The sequence below is a fragment of the Diospyros lotus genome, chromosome 1 (genome assembly GCF_014633365.1).
Source record: "Diospyros lotus cultivar Yz01 chromosome 1, ASM1463336v1, whole genome shotgun sequence".
Classification (NCBI taxonomy): Eukaryota; Viridiplantae; Streptophyta; class Magnoliopsida; order Ericales; family Ebenaceae; genus Diospyros; species Diospyros lotus.
Window position 1 is genome coordinate 12,553,020 of NC_068338.1, and position 14,892 is coordinate 12,567,911.

The window sequence follows — 14,892 nt, forward strand, 5'->3', positions numbered from 1 at the left end:
AATACAAAGAACGTATTTTCATGAAAGAATAGGGAAATTAACATAGCTTCATGACTGGAATAATGCCATAGATAAATAACTTCTGAATTTAAACAGAATTCCCTACTCCGAACTCGAATCTTGAGATCACATGATTTATAGCATCAAGAAGGACCAAACTAGGTTGTAATGGGGCTATGAGGTTAATACGGGTTGTCAAAGAAAAGGGTAAAGTGTGCAAATGGTGTGTCAGGATTTTTTTTTTTTTTTTTGGCACTAATATCAAATTAGACATATTTTTTTTCTTCAGCATTTATTTTGAAACACTCATGCTGAAAAGTTAAGAGAACTTCCCTTTTTTTTTTTTCTTTTTTTTTTCTTTTTTTTTTCTTTTTTTTTTATATGAAAATATCGAGATAGACTGATTCCTAAAAACACACCAGGTTGGACAAACTTCATATGGTTACAGGTTTAGACGAAGGTAAGGAAAGAAATTGTGCTAGGAACAGCTCAAATGGGCTAGTAATGGAGGTTAATGTAAAGAAAGAAAAAGGTTAATAAGCCCAAATTGAAAGAAATTGCTCCCCCTATCATACTTCTATAAAACAATGTTACTCAGTTAACTAATTCAGAGTTTGAAACCAGCCAAATTCATCCGCTATCATACTAGACATTCAAAGCTAATTGATGCTTTGAAGCTATTGAAAAGATGAGATAAACAATAAAGCATATTTAGAGTAAGTGTTATTTCACTCAGAAGTAACGATTATCAGGCTCAAACACTCACTCGGGTAATAGTCTCTACTTCTGTTGAGGGATCATGCAGTGTGCTAATCAGCTAATTACCATTGCCTTTGACTTTATGACAGATAAACCAATTTCTAATTATTGAACACCCGATGCATGCAAATCATCTATTCTAATTCCATACATATACGTTTTCAAATAAGAAATTAATGCATTTATGATTCATATTGCAAATTCAACTGGCTATCAGTGTACAATTCCAAAGCTTTAGGGATAGCATTATTTAAAGCACACACATTTTTTTTTTATTTTTTTTTAATTCACACAAAACTACAAGCATGCAATTGCAAATTCACAGTTAAACATAGACCAGATAATTCATAAATATACCTTACTCCCCCCAACTTGAATTGCAGTAATAAAATAGGGTTGTTAGGAATACCTGTAACTCCATAAGTCCATAGATTTACTGTGAACTGCTAAAACTCAAACAAACAAATGAGCATACCATATATATATATTTTTATATTTTCACACCAAAATAAAATTTTCATACAAGTCATAAGATAAACAGAATGCGTCTCAAGAGTACAAAGTACTCCTTACTTAGCCATCTTATCATAGACTCGCCTAACAACATTCCACAGTTTTTTTTTATTTTTATTATTTTTTTATTTTTTTAAGAACACAAGAAAAGAAATTTTGTACAAGTCATAGGAGATGCGTCTCAAGAATACAAAAAGTACTCCTTACTCAGCCATCTTATCATAGACTTGCCTTACAGGGATAATTCTAAATTAATCGAACCTTTTTGCCGCTTGTTTTTGATTGCCTTAGACCAATCTATCCGAGGCTCATAAGGATCGTGCTGTGGAACATAAGTATGTAATTTCTCTAGCAGCTCCTCGATGGTGGATGCAGAAATAAGAATCTTTCTTGCTAAAGGAGAAATGAACTGTTGGTCCACAGCTTGATCAATAAAAGAGAGCAACCCATCGAAAAAATGGTTAACATTTAAAAGTCCAATGGGTTTGGTATGCAGATTGCTCTTGGCCCAAGAGATTATACAGAAGATTTCTTCAAGTGTACCAAAACCTCCTGGTAAAGCGATGAAAGCGTCTGACTGATAAATCTTACAAGCCATGCGCTCAGACATAGAAGTCGTTTCTACAAGTTGACCGCGTGTAATCCCAGAAATACGTGGTTCAGCCAAAGGGATTGGCATTACACCTACCACATATGATTTTCCAAAAAGTGCAGCTTGTGAAACATAACCATTCAACCCACGACTTCCCCCTCCATATACCAAATTAATCTTTTTCTCTCCTAATTTTTGGCCTAGTTCGCTTGCTGCAAGTGCGTAACAAATATCACTCCCAAGTTGAGAGCCACAAAGTACACATATGGTTTTGATTCGACGAACTAACTGGCCTTCCATGTTTGTTTCTTTTGTATACCCTGGAAAGAGGTTTGGCAATCAAAAGTAGCTATACAACAATTCAACAAGAAATAAATACAAACAAAAATCATGCGTATGTACAAGTAGTTGTGATTGTGGCTCACATCTTCCTCTGGTTTTACGTCCAGAAACGGCTTAAACACTTTCTATGAAGCGAGGATAAGCTTCCCATCCAATTTTCTTATAAATTGGCAAACATGGTCGTTTTTAGTCAGATTCCCAAGACTATAGCGTTGGTGGTCACTTATGAACTGAGTCCATAAAGCAAGAAGTTCTCTTTGCACTATTCCACATGGATGCGTCTCAAGAGTCAATCGGATATCATCCAATGACTCCTTACTCAGTCCATCCTTTATGAAACTAATTTTATCTTCTCGATTTACGGACGTAAACCCCACAGATTTGCATCGAGTGTTACAGGTCCAACGAGCACACTTGTGACAACCATTCACTCTTTTAGCTCTTCGTTTCTTCGCAAAACTACTCTTCCCTAAGCCCGGGAAGTGTTTAAAACTAGGTGAAGTTTCGCCAGCTAATCGAACTTTTGCTTCGATCAGCCAACGAATATCTTCAGGGATGTTATTACGCATCAATATCCTAAGTCTTTCACACCTACCAATATAAATTTGTTTCAAATGATTCATTGGGAGAGATGGATAGTACTTGCGGATTTTTGATAGTTGAAGATCCATTTTTTTTTTTAAAAAAAAAAATCAAAAGACAACTATAATAAGAGAAAAGTAGAAACTATAAATCTTACAAAATGAACGAAAATACCTGATCGAAGAACAACACGAAGGAGAGGAAACTGAGCTTGCTTGCAGAAGTGTGGTTTGGCTCATACAGATATGGAGTCTCTTATAGAGCAATGGGTGTCACTATTCTATACTTGGCTCGAGGCACGCCATAATTGTAGGGTCAGGCGCGTCTCTTTTTTTCAATGCTCGGTGCCTCATTTTTCAACATTTGGCAGTGTGCCTCTTCCTTTAGTGTGATTGCACTGCCCGAGAGAAATGGCCACCACCAGCGCAAATTCTGTCTCTCTCAATTCAAATTTTTTTTTTATATATATATATATTTGTTTTTATTTTTTTATTTTATTTTTTTTTGAAATATATATATATGATTTTTAGTTTTTATTTATTTATTTATTATTTTAATTTTTGGGTTAGTTAATTTTTTTTTTTTTAGGTGCTTAATAAAATCATATATACCACACAAAGCATTATTATCGAGTCAAACAAAATTATTTGCACAGTAGATTAAATTCAAACACCAATAAATGCCTAAGTACACCTTACCCCCCAACTTAAATTGCGCATTGTCCTCAATCGGCAATAAAATGATAGAAGATAGGCATACCTGGCGATCTTCAATGCATGAACTCGTATGCAAAAAATTTTTAATTAGACTGCACACAGAGAAACACTATTTAAGTAATGCAGAAAAGAAACAAATTTTTATATACTTTTATTATTATTATTATTATTATTATTATTATTATTTTTTTTTTTTTTTCAAATCTAGAAACATCCATTTAACCTAAATGGAAATGTGGTCTTTTAACGTCAGATTCCCAGACGAATGTGTTCCTAAAGGTCACTCAACCACTGATGGTGGATCACCCAACTCCACCATCTCTTCATTTCCTTCAACAAGATCTTTCTCAGCTATGCCTAGATATGGTTTTAGCCTTTGACCATTCACTTTAAAATATTGTCCAGACTCTTTGATTTCAATTTCTATTGCCCCATATTCTGATATGGTTTTGATTGTATAGGGTCCTGTCCATTTTGATCTCAACTTCCCTGGGAACAAATGAAGCCTTGAGTTGTAGAGAAGCACCTGCTGACCAACATGAAAAATTTTTCTGTTGATGTGTTGGTCATGCAACTTTTTCATATGCAACTTAGACAATTTGGAATTTTCAAATGCCTCATCCCTAAGTTCTTCAAGTTCATTAAGTTGCAATTTCCTATTAAGGCTCACTTCTGTTGATTCCTCATTAATCTTCCTAATGGCCCAGTAGGCTTTGTGCTCTATTTCAACTGGCAAATGACATGGCTTGCCATATACCAACCTGTAGGGAGACATGCCTAGAATGGTCTTGTAAGCAGTTCTATAAGCCCAAAGTGCATCAATCAACCTCAAGGACCAATCCTTGCGATTAGAATTGACTGTTTTCTCTAAAATCCTTTTTATCTCCCTATTGGCCAATTCAGCTTGGCCATTGGTTTGAGGGTGATATGGGGTTGCAACCTTGTGGACTACTCCATATTTTCTCATTAATTCAGCCACTGGTTTGTTACAGAAATGAGAACCTCCATCACTTATGATGGCCCTAGGCATTCCAAACCTACTAAAAATATTTTCTTTCAAAAACTTCATTACAACCTGATGATCGTTTGTTCTTGTTGGGATTGCTTCTACCCACTTGGACACATAGTCAACAGCTAATAAGATGTACTCGTGTCCACCTGAATTAACAAATGGTCCCATGAAGTCTATTCCCCAACAATCAAAAATTTCTAACACCTGAATGGGTTGCAAGGGCATCATATTCCTCTTGGTTAGGCTTCCTAGCCTTTGGCATCTATCACATGAACTACAGAACTGATGCACATCTCTAAACATGGTAGGCCAAAAGAATCCACTTTGTAAGATCTTGGCCAATGTTTTTCTTGTGGAGAAATGACCTCCACAAGCAAGAGTATGACAAAAATTCAAAACACTCTGTTGCTCATGCTCGGGGATGCACCTTCTTAAAATTTGGTCAGCACAATACTTAAACAAGTAAGGGTCATCCCAGAAATAAGTCCTAACCTTCCTAAAGAATTTTTGTTTATCTAGCTTGGTCCAATGATTTGGAATTAGACCGGTGGCTAGATAGTTGGCCAAATCTGCATACCATGGTGTAACAGAGGTTGAGGTATCATTGATAAGGAAGAGTTGTTCATCTGGAAAGGTGTCCCTGATTGGTTCCTTATCTAGATTAAGGTCTTGGCATGGAAGTCTAGACAAATGGTCTGCCACCACATTTTCTACTCCCTTTTTATCTTTGATTTCTATGTTGAATTCTTGGAGTAACAAAATCCACCTAATAAGACGCGGTTTGGCGTCTTGTTTGGTGAGCAAGTATTTCAAAGCAGCATGGTCAGTGAAAACAATGACCAATGACCCCACCAAATATGATCTGAACTTCTCTAATGCAAACACTACTGCCAATAATTCATTCTCAGTTGTTGTGTAATTATTTTGCGCTTCATTGAGGGTTTTACTGGCATAGTAGATGACATAAGGTTTTTTATCTTTTCTTTGCCCTAGGACTGCTCCTACAGCATAATCACTTGCATCACACATGAGTTCAAAGGGCAATGACCAATCTGGTGGTTAAATAATGGGGGCTGAGATGAGAGCATTTCTTAACCTCTCAAAAGAGGTTTGACAAGATGATGTCCACTCAAATGGGACATCCTGGGAGAGCAAATTACACAGAGGCCGGGCTATGCTGCTAAAAGATGATATGAATCTCCTATAGAACCCAGCATGCCCTAGGAAAGACCTGATGTCCTTAACACTCTTAGGGACTGGTAATTTTTGGATGGCTTCAACTTTGGCTTTGTCCACCTCCATTCCCTTAGCAGAGACAATATGCCCTAGGACTATACCTTGTTTGACCATGAAATGACATTTTTCCCAGTTAAGCACAAGGTGGGTTTCTTCACAACGAGCTAGAACTCTCTCTAAATTCTCTAAACATGCCTCAAAACTAGCTCCATAGACAGAGAAATCATCCATAAAAACCTCCACAATGTGTTCTGTCATCTCACTAAAAATACTCATCACACACCTTTGGAAGGTGGCAGGGGCATTGCATAGTCCAAAAGGCATACGTCTATAGGCAAATGTCCCAAATGGACATGTGAAAGTGGTCTTTTCCTGGTCCTCTAGGGCAATGTCAATCTGGTTATATCCTGAATAACCATCAAGGAAACAATAGAATGCTTGTCCAGCTATTCTTTCAAGGACTTGGTCCAAGAATGGCAATGGAAAATGGTCTTTTCTAGTCATTGCATTGAGTTTTCTGTAATCAATGCACACTCTCCATCCGGTTTGGATGCGAGTAGGGATCAACTCATTCTTTTCATTTCTCACCACTGTGACTCCAGACCTTTTTGGGACCACTTGAGTGGGGCTGACCCACTTTGAATCAGAGATGGGGTATATAATACCCGCATCCAGCAACTTTAGCACTTCTTTCCTAACCACCTCTTTCATGTTAGGATTGAGTCTCCTCTGCATTTGCCTAACAGGTTTAGCATCCTCCTCTAGAAATATCCTATGAGTGTAAGTCAAAGGACTAATTCCATGCAAGTCTGAGATGGTCCAACCTAAGGCTTTTTTATGAGCTCTCAGAATGTTTATCAGCTGAATTTCCTGTTGGGATGTCAAACTTGAAGAGATGACTACGGGGAGTGTGTTCTCATCACCTAGAAATGCATATTTTAACTCACTTGGCAAAGGTTTCATTTCAGGTGTGGGTGAGGTATTATCAGATTGTGACTCCTCATTGTTCAGAGAACCCAATGGTTCTGATTTGGGAATCCATTGAGCCACAGGCATTGCTTCTTCCTCCCTAGTGTTCTCTAATTCTTTTAACTTTCTCTCTTCTTGATCTTCTTCCATAGATTTGTTCAAAAATTCTTTTGCAAAATAGTCCTCAGCTAATGTTTGAACCAAATCTACTTCCTCCATCTCATTCTCAGCTATGTGTTGTTTGGAAACTCTAAAGATATTCATCTCTACAGTCATGTTTCCAAATGATAACTTAAGTATTCCATTCCTACAATTAATTATGGCATTTGAAGTTGCTAGGAATGGTCTACCAAGAATGACTGGAACAGGGGGTTGAGGGCCTTGATGGGGTTGTGTGTCCAAGACTATAAAATCAACAGGGAAGTAAAATTTGTCCACCTGCACTAATACATCCTCCACTATCCCCCTAGGGACTTTGATTGACCTATCAGCAAGCTGTAGGGTAACTCTTGTTGGCTTGAGTTCTCCTAAGCCCAGTTGTTGATATACACTATAAGGAAGCAAATTGACACTTGCTCCTAGATCTAAGAGTGCTTGGTCCACCCTCTGGCTTCCAATTATGCAAGAAATGGTTGGGCTACCAGGGTCTTTGTACTTAGGAGGTGTTTTAAGTTGCAGGATGGAACTCACCTGTTCGGTTAAGAATGCTTTCTCCTTGATGTTGATCTTTATTTTAATAGTACACAAGTCTTTTAAGAATTTTGCATAAGATGGTGTCTGTTTGATTGCATCAAGTAGAGGAATGTTAATCCTTACCTGCTTGAACACTTCATAAATATCAGCATTTTGTTTTTCCCTCTTTGTTTGAGTAAGTCTTTGAGGGAATGGTGGTGCAGGGTTGCTCTTGAATTCTTCCACCTTATTTTTTTCTTTATCTTTTTTTTTTTTGTTTTCAAGTTTTTCCTCCAAAGCTGGAGCATTGTCATTTTTTATATTTTCATTTTGTTCTTCTTCTTGTGCATTAGATTGGTTTGTCCTAGGGTCATCTGGTTTGTCAATTATTTTTCCATTCCTAAGGACAGTGACTGCTTGCACCTGCTCATGATTATAGTTCCCATTATTTGATGATTCCACTTGATTTGTTTGCCTCACGGGGTTGGGATTTGGTTGAGAAGGGAATTTCCCAGGTTCTCTCACAGTCAAAGTTTGAGTTAGCTTGGTTAGCTGACTCCTCATATCCTCAATTGCCCTATTTGTTTGCTCTTGGAATTTTGCTACCTGAGCATTGTTCCCCATCTGCCCTTGCATAAATTGTTGTAGAGTATCCTCTAGGGATCTCTTATGCGGTGGCTGATATGAGCCAGATGGTCCTTGGTTAGGCTGGTAGGGCTGTGGCTGAGGTTGTGGCTGTGGTTGTGAGGGAAATGGTTGGTGTGGCTGAGGTGCTGAGTCATTTCTCCAAGAGAAATTTGGGTGGTTCCTAGAATTTGGATGGTAGGTGTTTGAGTTTGGGTTGTACCTTTGATAATTTCCACCCTGGTTCTGGTTTTGGTATATCCTACCCTCTGTTTGCCTTGGTTGTGAGTTTGAAGTTTGGCCATACAACACTTCTTTGAAAGCAGGGAGAGTTGGACACTCCTCTGTTCTATGGCTATTGGCTTCACACACTACACAATGCACCTCTACCTCATTGATAGCCTTCATTTTTTTCATCTCCAATTCTTCCATTTTCTTTGTCAACAGAGCTAATCTAGCACTGATGTCATCAATTTCATTTAATTGGAGTTTTCCCTTTGGTTGTGGATTGTATTGGTCTCTCAAATCTCCCATGGTCAATGGCCCAACTTCCCAATTTCTAGAGTTTTCAGCCACATGGTCAAAGTATGCAACAGCCTCTTCAGGAGTTTTTTCATAAAAATCACCATTACACATGGTGGACACTAGCATTTTCAAATTAGGAGTTAAGGCATTAAAGAAGAAACTAACTACCCGCCATTGTTCAAAGGCATGGTGTGGGCAAGAATGCAAGAGGTACTTGAAACGTTCCCAAGTTTGAGCAAATGTTTCATTTGGTTTACAGACAAAATTCATCATTTGCCTTTGGAGTGATGCTGTTCTATTAGCTGGGAAGTATTTTTTTAGAAATTTTGTTTGCATCTCCCTCCAAGTTCCTATTGATCTGGGCTCTAGAGTCCCTAACCACATTTTTGCTTTATCCTTGAGTGAGAACGGGAAGAGTTTTAGTCTAACAGTGTCCTCATGAATATTTTGATCCCCACAGGTACCACATACCTCTTCAAAATCCCTCATGTGTGTATATGGATTTTCAGAATCCATACCATGAAATGTGGGGAGCATTTGTATGGTACCTGGTTTAAGGACAAATCAATGATGGTTTATTGGTAGGATTATGCAAGAGGGAGTGGTTTGCCTTGGAGGGTTCAAATAATCCCTGAGAGGTTTAATCTCATCAACATCATGTTCTCCAGGATCACTCCCGTGAGCAGATAGGTTTTCATTTTGTTGAGACATTATGGATTGTAAAAGTGATATTTCAGTCTCTGATAAAGAATCTATAGAATGGTTTAACTGATGGCTTAAGATTCTACCAGATCTAAGTCTCATACAATTTGAATAATATGCAAACAGTTAAGAAGAAAAGAAAAAAAAAATTATTAAGAACAAAGTTACCCGTGGAGTGAATTTTTTTCTTCTGTTGTACCTCCCCGGCAACGGCGCCAAAATTTGGCTGCACTCCTCACCCTACAATTTAAATAGCCTTAATCAGTTTGGATGTTCAGTGTTGAAATGGTGAGGAGGTTTAAACTCACCAGTGTGTGAGTGTAGTTGTAGCACAAATATAAATTCCGGACAAGTCCGGGTCGATTCACTGGGAGGTTTATTTAACAAAAGAATGGTTCATTCGGGTTGATTTATCCAAAGAGAGCTAAGTTTTCCTGATTGTGAAAAGGTTTTTTTTTTTTTGAATATTAAAAAGGTCTTGGGTTGAGGCGAGTTCAGAACCAATGCCTTATAAATCTCTTATAGTAATTTAAACAACAATATTAATCTGAAATAAACAGAGGATCGTTTCGTAGTTATAATTCAAGATACGAATGATTCTTAGCTAAGCAACCCTCATACATGATATGATGGTTCTGGGTTAAGATATCACTGTAAATTTTATTATACTAGAGACTATGATTTGATCGTCTGAGCTTGGGTATATCTCATCTCCAATTCTAGCAACTTTCATACATGGCATGAGAGTTCTAAGTTAGGATGATGACCCAATCCAAACTCACAAAATCATTTATACACTCAACTCGAGTTTAACTCAGATAAATCTTGCATTCATCGAGGTTTGGCTTATCTTGAGATTCAAGAACATTGGACACTGTCCTCGCCTTAACCCAAGATTAGATTTAGCTACTCATTTCCATTTTTAAAATAAATTGGCAGGAATTTAAATGACGGGAATTAAAAGACAGTATTTAAAAGACTATTTTTTTAACCGACCATATAGGCGGTATATAATTTAAAGACAATAATTGAAAGACTATTTTGACCGACCATATAGGCGGTATATAATTGAAAGATAATAATTGAAATTGCAAGAATTTAAAGGCAGAAATTAACCGACCATTTAGGCGGTGGATAATAAAGTAACAATAAATGACATAAGAATTTAAATAAGAAAGAGAAGAAGTAAGATTTGCAAGAGAAAATAAAAGAGAACAAGAGCAATTAAAACAACTAAAATTTCATTCAAGAATAATCATCCCTTACAAGTGCACCTAAGTGCTCTATTTATAGGCTAAAAGATGTAATGGAAACCACTTAATTATATAATTTAATAATACAAAATATCTAATTGATGATGTAAGCAATGATGTCATTTTAACCATGATGTAAGCAATGATGTCATCTTATCCCATGATGTAAGCGATGATGTCATCCTATCCCATGATGTAAGCGATGATGTCATCATATCCCATGATGTAAGCGATGATGTCATCCTATTTGTGGGACTTGGGCTCTTCATATTTTTGGGCTTTGGGCCTTCTTTGTGTTGGGCTTGAGCTTGGGCTTGGGCTTGGGACTTCCTTGTGTTGGGCTTGAGCTTGGGCTTGGGCTTATCTTATGTTGGATTCTATTTGATTGTTGGGCCAAGTGCACATGAAACATCCTCTAGACTCCATAGTTGGCCCATGATTTTGAGCAACAATAATGGGTAATCCAACGTCTTCGATTTATGCCCCTAATTAATTGTAGAAGACAGCTTTCTTGCTTCATCCTGTAATAATATATAATGCAAATAATTATTTATTTAAAGCATAATTATAAAGCCAAAATAAGGATATAATTCATTAGGATATAGGAAATATTGACCCTTATCATGCACAAAATGTTCGTCCAGGCCGAGTGTACAATCTGACTTGTGAGGACGCTGAGGCCGATCCTGCAGTTATTGAAGGTACACTATTTTTTTCGAATATTCCAGCTCATGCTTTAATAGATCCAGGTGCTACGCATTCATTCATGTCGCATGCATCAGTAGAAGGTTTAAAGTTAGAACCTAGGGAATTGGGTTATCAGATGGCAATAGCCACTCCCATGGGTTCAACTCTAAGAACTGCGGTAGGGTGCCGTGGGTGTATTTTTAATATGGGAGGAGAAAGTTTCAAGATCGATTTAGTGGTGTTAGAAATTCAAGATTTCGACATAATTATCGGTATGGATTTCCTATCGCTACATGAGGCTAAAATAGATTGTAAGAGTAAGACCGTGAGTTTACCCAAGCTTAACGGAGAGTGGATTGTGTTCCAAGGTCAAAATAGGAAGATTAAGAGAGAAAATGGCATGACTTTGCACACGTTGCAGTAAGCCAAACCCGAACCAGGAAAGAAAAGTCTCGAGTTACAGTCAGTGAGGGTCATGAATGAGTATCCTAAGGTATTTCCTGAGGAATTACCAAGATTACCTCCCCAAAGAGAAATTGAATTTTCGATAGATCTTATACCAGGTATACAGCCAATATCCATACCTCCGTATAAGATGGCCCCGGCTGAGATGAGGGAATTGAAGGAGCAATTACAGGACTTGACCGACAAAGGATTTATCAGACCAAGTGTGTCACCCTGGGGAGCTCCGATATTGTTCGTGAAAAAGAAGGATGGTACCTTACGTATGTGTACTGACTACCGACAGTTAAACAAGGTAACCATAAAGAATAAGTACCCGTTGCCTAGGATTGAAGAGTTGTTTGACCAACTTCAAGGAGCCAGAGTATTTTCTAAGATAGATCTTCGGTCAGGGTACTATCAAATGAAGATCAAGCCGGAAGATGTACCCAAGACTGCATTTTGGTCACGGTATGGTCACTACGAATATCTAGTGATGCCATTTGGATTGACCAATGCACCTGCTGCATTTATGGATTTAATGAACCGAACTTTTAGACCTTACCTGGACAAGTTTGTAATAGTGTTCATAGATGACATTTTGATATACTCTGCAAGTGAGAGTGATCATGAAGAACATTTAAGGATAGTCTTGCAGACTTTAAAGGATCATAAGTTGTACGCCAAGTTCTCGAAGTGTGAATTTTGGCTTACTCAAGTAGCATTTCTTGGACATATAATTTCTGCAGAAGGTATAGCTGTCGATCCAGCAAAGATAGAAGCAGTTCAAAAATGGCAATCACCTAAGACCATTGGGGAGATTCGAAGTTTTCTTGGACTAGCAGGATACTACAGAAGATTTGTAGAAGGATTTTCAAAGATATCTGCTCCACTTACTCGATTAACGCAGAAAGAAGTTAAATTTGAATGGGATGATAAATGTGAACAAAGTTTTCAAGAACTTAAGGCGCGATTAACTACGGCACCGATTTTAGCAATGCCAACGGAGTCAGGAAAGTTTGTGGTGTATAGTGATGCTTCGGGAATAGGGTTGGGATGTGTTCTAATGCAAGATGAGAAAGTAATCGCTTACGGATCTCGGCAACTAAAAAGACATGAGCAGAACTACCCAACTCATGACTTGGAATTAGCAGCTATAATATATGCTTTGAAGTTGTGGAGACATTATCTCTACGGGGTGCAATTTGAGATTTTGTCGGATCATAAGAGTTTGAAGTACATATTTTCTCAGAAGGAGTTAAACATGAGACAAAGAAGATGGATGGAATATTTAAAAGATTATGATTGTACCATTTCCTATCATCCAGGAAAGGCGAACATAGTTGCAGACGCTCTTAGCCGAAGAAGTTCCGAGATTGTGGCTAACATGATGATCGAGGAATTTAGCCACCTGACAGTAAGTGTTAAGCCTAAACCAAACAAGGGATATTTGGCAAATCTGACAATTCAATCTGATGTGGTAAATCAAATCAGATCAGCTCTTCAAACAGACACAAGAAGAAGTCAGTGGATAGACGAGAATGATCAAGTTAAGGCACCTGAATTCAGTTACCGTGATGGTATACTTCGATTTCAAGGAAGAACATACGTGCCAAGGAATCAAGGTCTAAGACAAGTTATCTTGGGAGAAGCTCATCGGGCAAGATACACAGTACATCTAGGATCCACAAAAATGTATAAGGATCTTAGGGAAATTTATTGGTGGCCAGGAATGAAAAAGGACGTGGCACTGTACGTGGCACAATGTGATACCTGTCAACGTATAAAAATTGAACATCAGCGTCCGGGAGGAAAGTTACAACCATTGGACATTCCCGAGTGGAAATGGGATCACGTCGCTATGGATTTTGTGACCAATCTACCTCAAAGTCCCAAAGGAAACAATGGTATTTGGGTAATAGTGGATCGACTGACCAAGTCGGTACATTTCTTGCCTATTAAGATAGGGCAACCGACTCACACTCTGGCTCAGCTGTACATTGAAGAAATAGTACGATTACATGGAATACCTGCAAGTATAGTATCAGATCGAGACCCGCGATTTACGTCAAGATTTTGGGAAAGTTTCCACAAGTGTATAGGAACACAGTTGAAGCTCAGCACAGCTTATCACCCTCAGACTGACAGACAGTTTGAGCGGACAATTCAAACGCTCGAAGACATGTTGAGGGCATGTATTTTGGAATTCTCGGGAAGTTGGGAGAAACATCTACCATTGGTAGAATTTGCCTACAACAACGGGCACCACAATAGCATTGGAATGGCTCCCTACGAGGCATTATATGGGCGAAAATGCAAAACACCACTCTGCTGGGTAGAAACTGGAGAAGTAGGATTAGTTGGACCCGAGATTGTTCAGACTACTACTGAGAAGATTAAGCAAATACAAGAGAAAATGAGGATAAGTCAAAGTCGTCAGAAATCGTATGCTGATCAACGAAGGCGAAACCTGGAATTTTTGGTCGGTGACAAGGTATACTTGAAAGTCTCTCCATTTAAATCTGTGATTCGAGGAAAAAGGAAAGGGAAATTAAGCCCAAGATACATAGGACCCTATGAGATTTTGGAGAAAATTGGATTAGTGGCTTACAGATTAGCTTTACCTGTGGCATTATCAAACATCCACAATGTGTTTCATGTGTCTCAACTACGGAAATATGAGCCAGACCCTACGCAGGTACTTCGAAATGAGACCATTGGGATACGAAATGATCTAACATACCCTGAGGAACCAGTTCGAATCCTAGATCAAAGCAATCAAGTCTTAAGGAACAAGGTTATTCCTTTAGTGAAGGTACAATGGGGCAATCATGACGAAGAAGAGGCAACTTGGGAACGTGAAGAAGAGATGAAGATTTCTTATCCACATTTATTTTGATACTGTAAGTTAGTAATTTCAAGGACGAAATTTTTTTTAGAGGGGGAGGATGTAATACCCGGTATTAAATAATAAGAGAATTTTCGAAGGTATGGGTCAAAAATGATATTTAGCAAAGTTTCGGGCCTAGGTGCAATATTTGAAACTTAAACGAAAGAGGAATGACTAAGTTAAGATGATCCAATTGATGAGAGATGGCACAATTAGATGATATTTGATAAAATCAGGGATTTTCAAAGGTTTGAAGTCAAAAGCACGCAATTAGGAGAGTTCAGGCAAAAGTACAGATTTTGCAAAATATCATAGGGAGGTCGAAACGACGAATTTTTCAGAAATTCCAAAAGGAAATGGAAAATATAGAACTTGAG

The 14,892-nt window shown here is 38.0% G+C and overlaps 1 pseudogene; it reads right to left on the reverse strand.

Annotated features, from left to right (window-relative positions):
- Positions 1-659: 659 nt before the first annotated feature.
- LOC127801824 (uncharacterized) lies at positions 660-9,253 on the reverse strand (annotated as a pseudogene).
- Between the last annotated feature and the right edge of the window lie 5,639 nt (positions 9,254-14,892).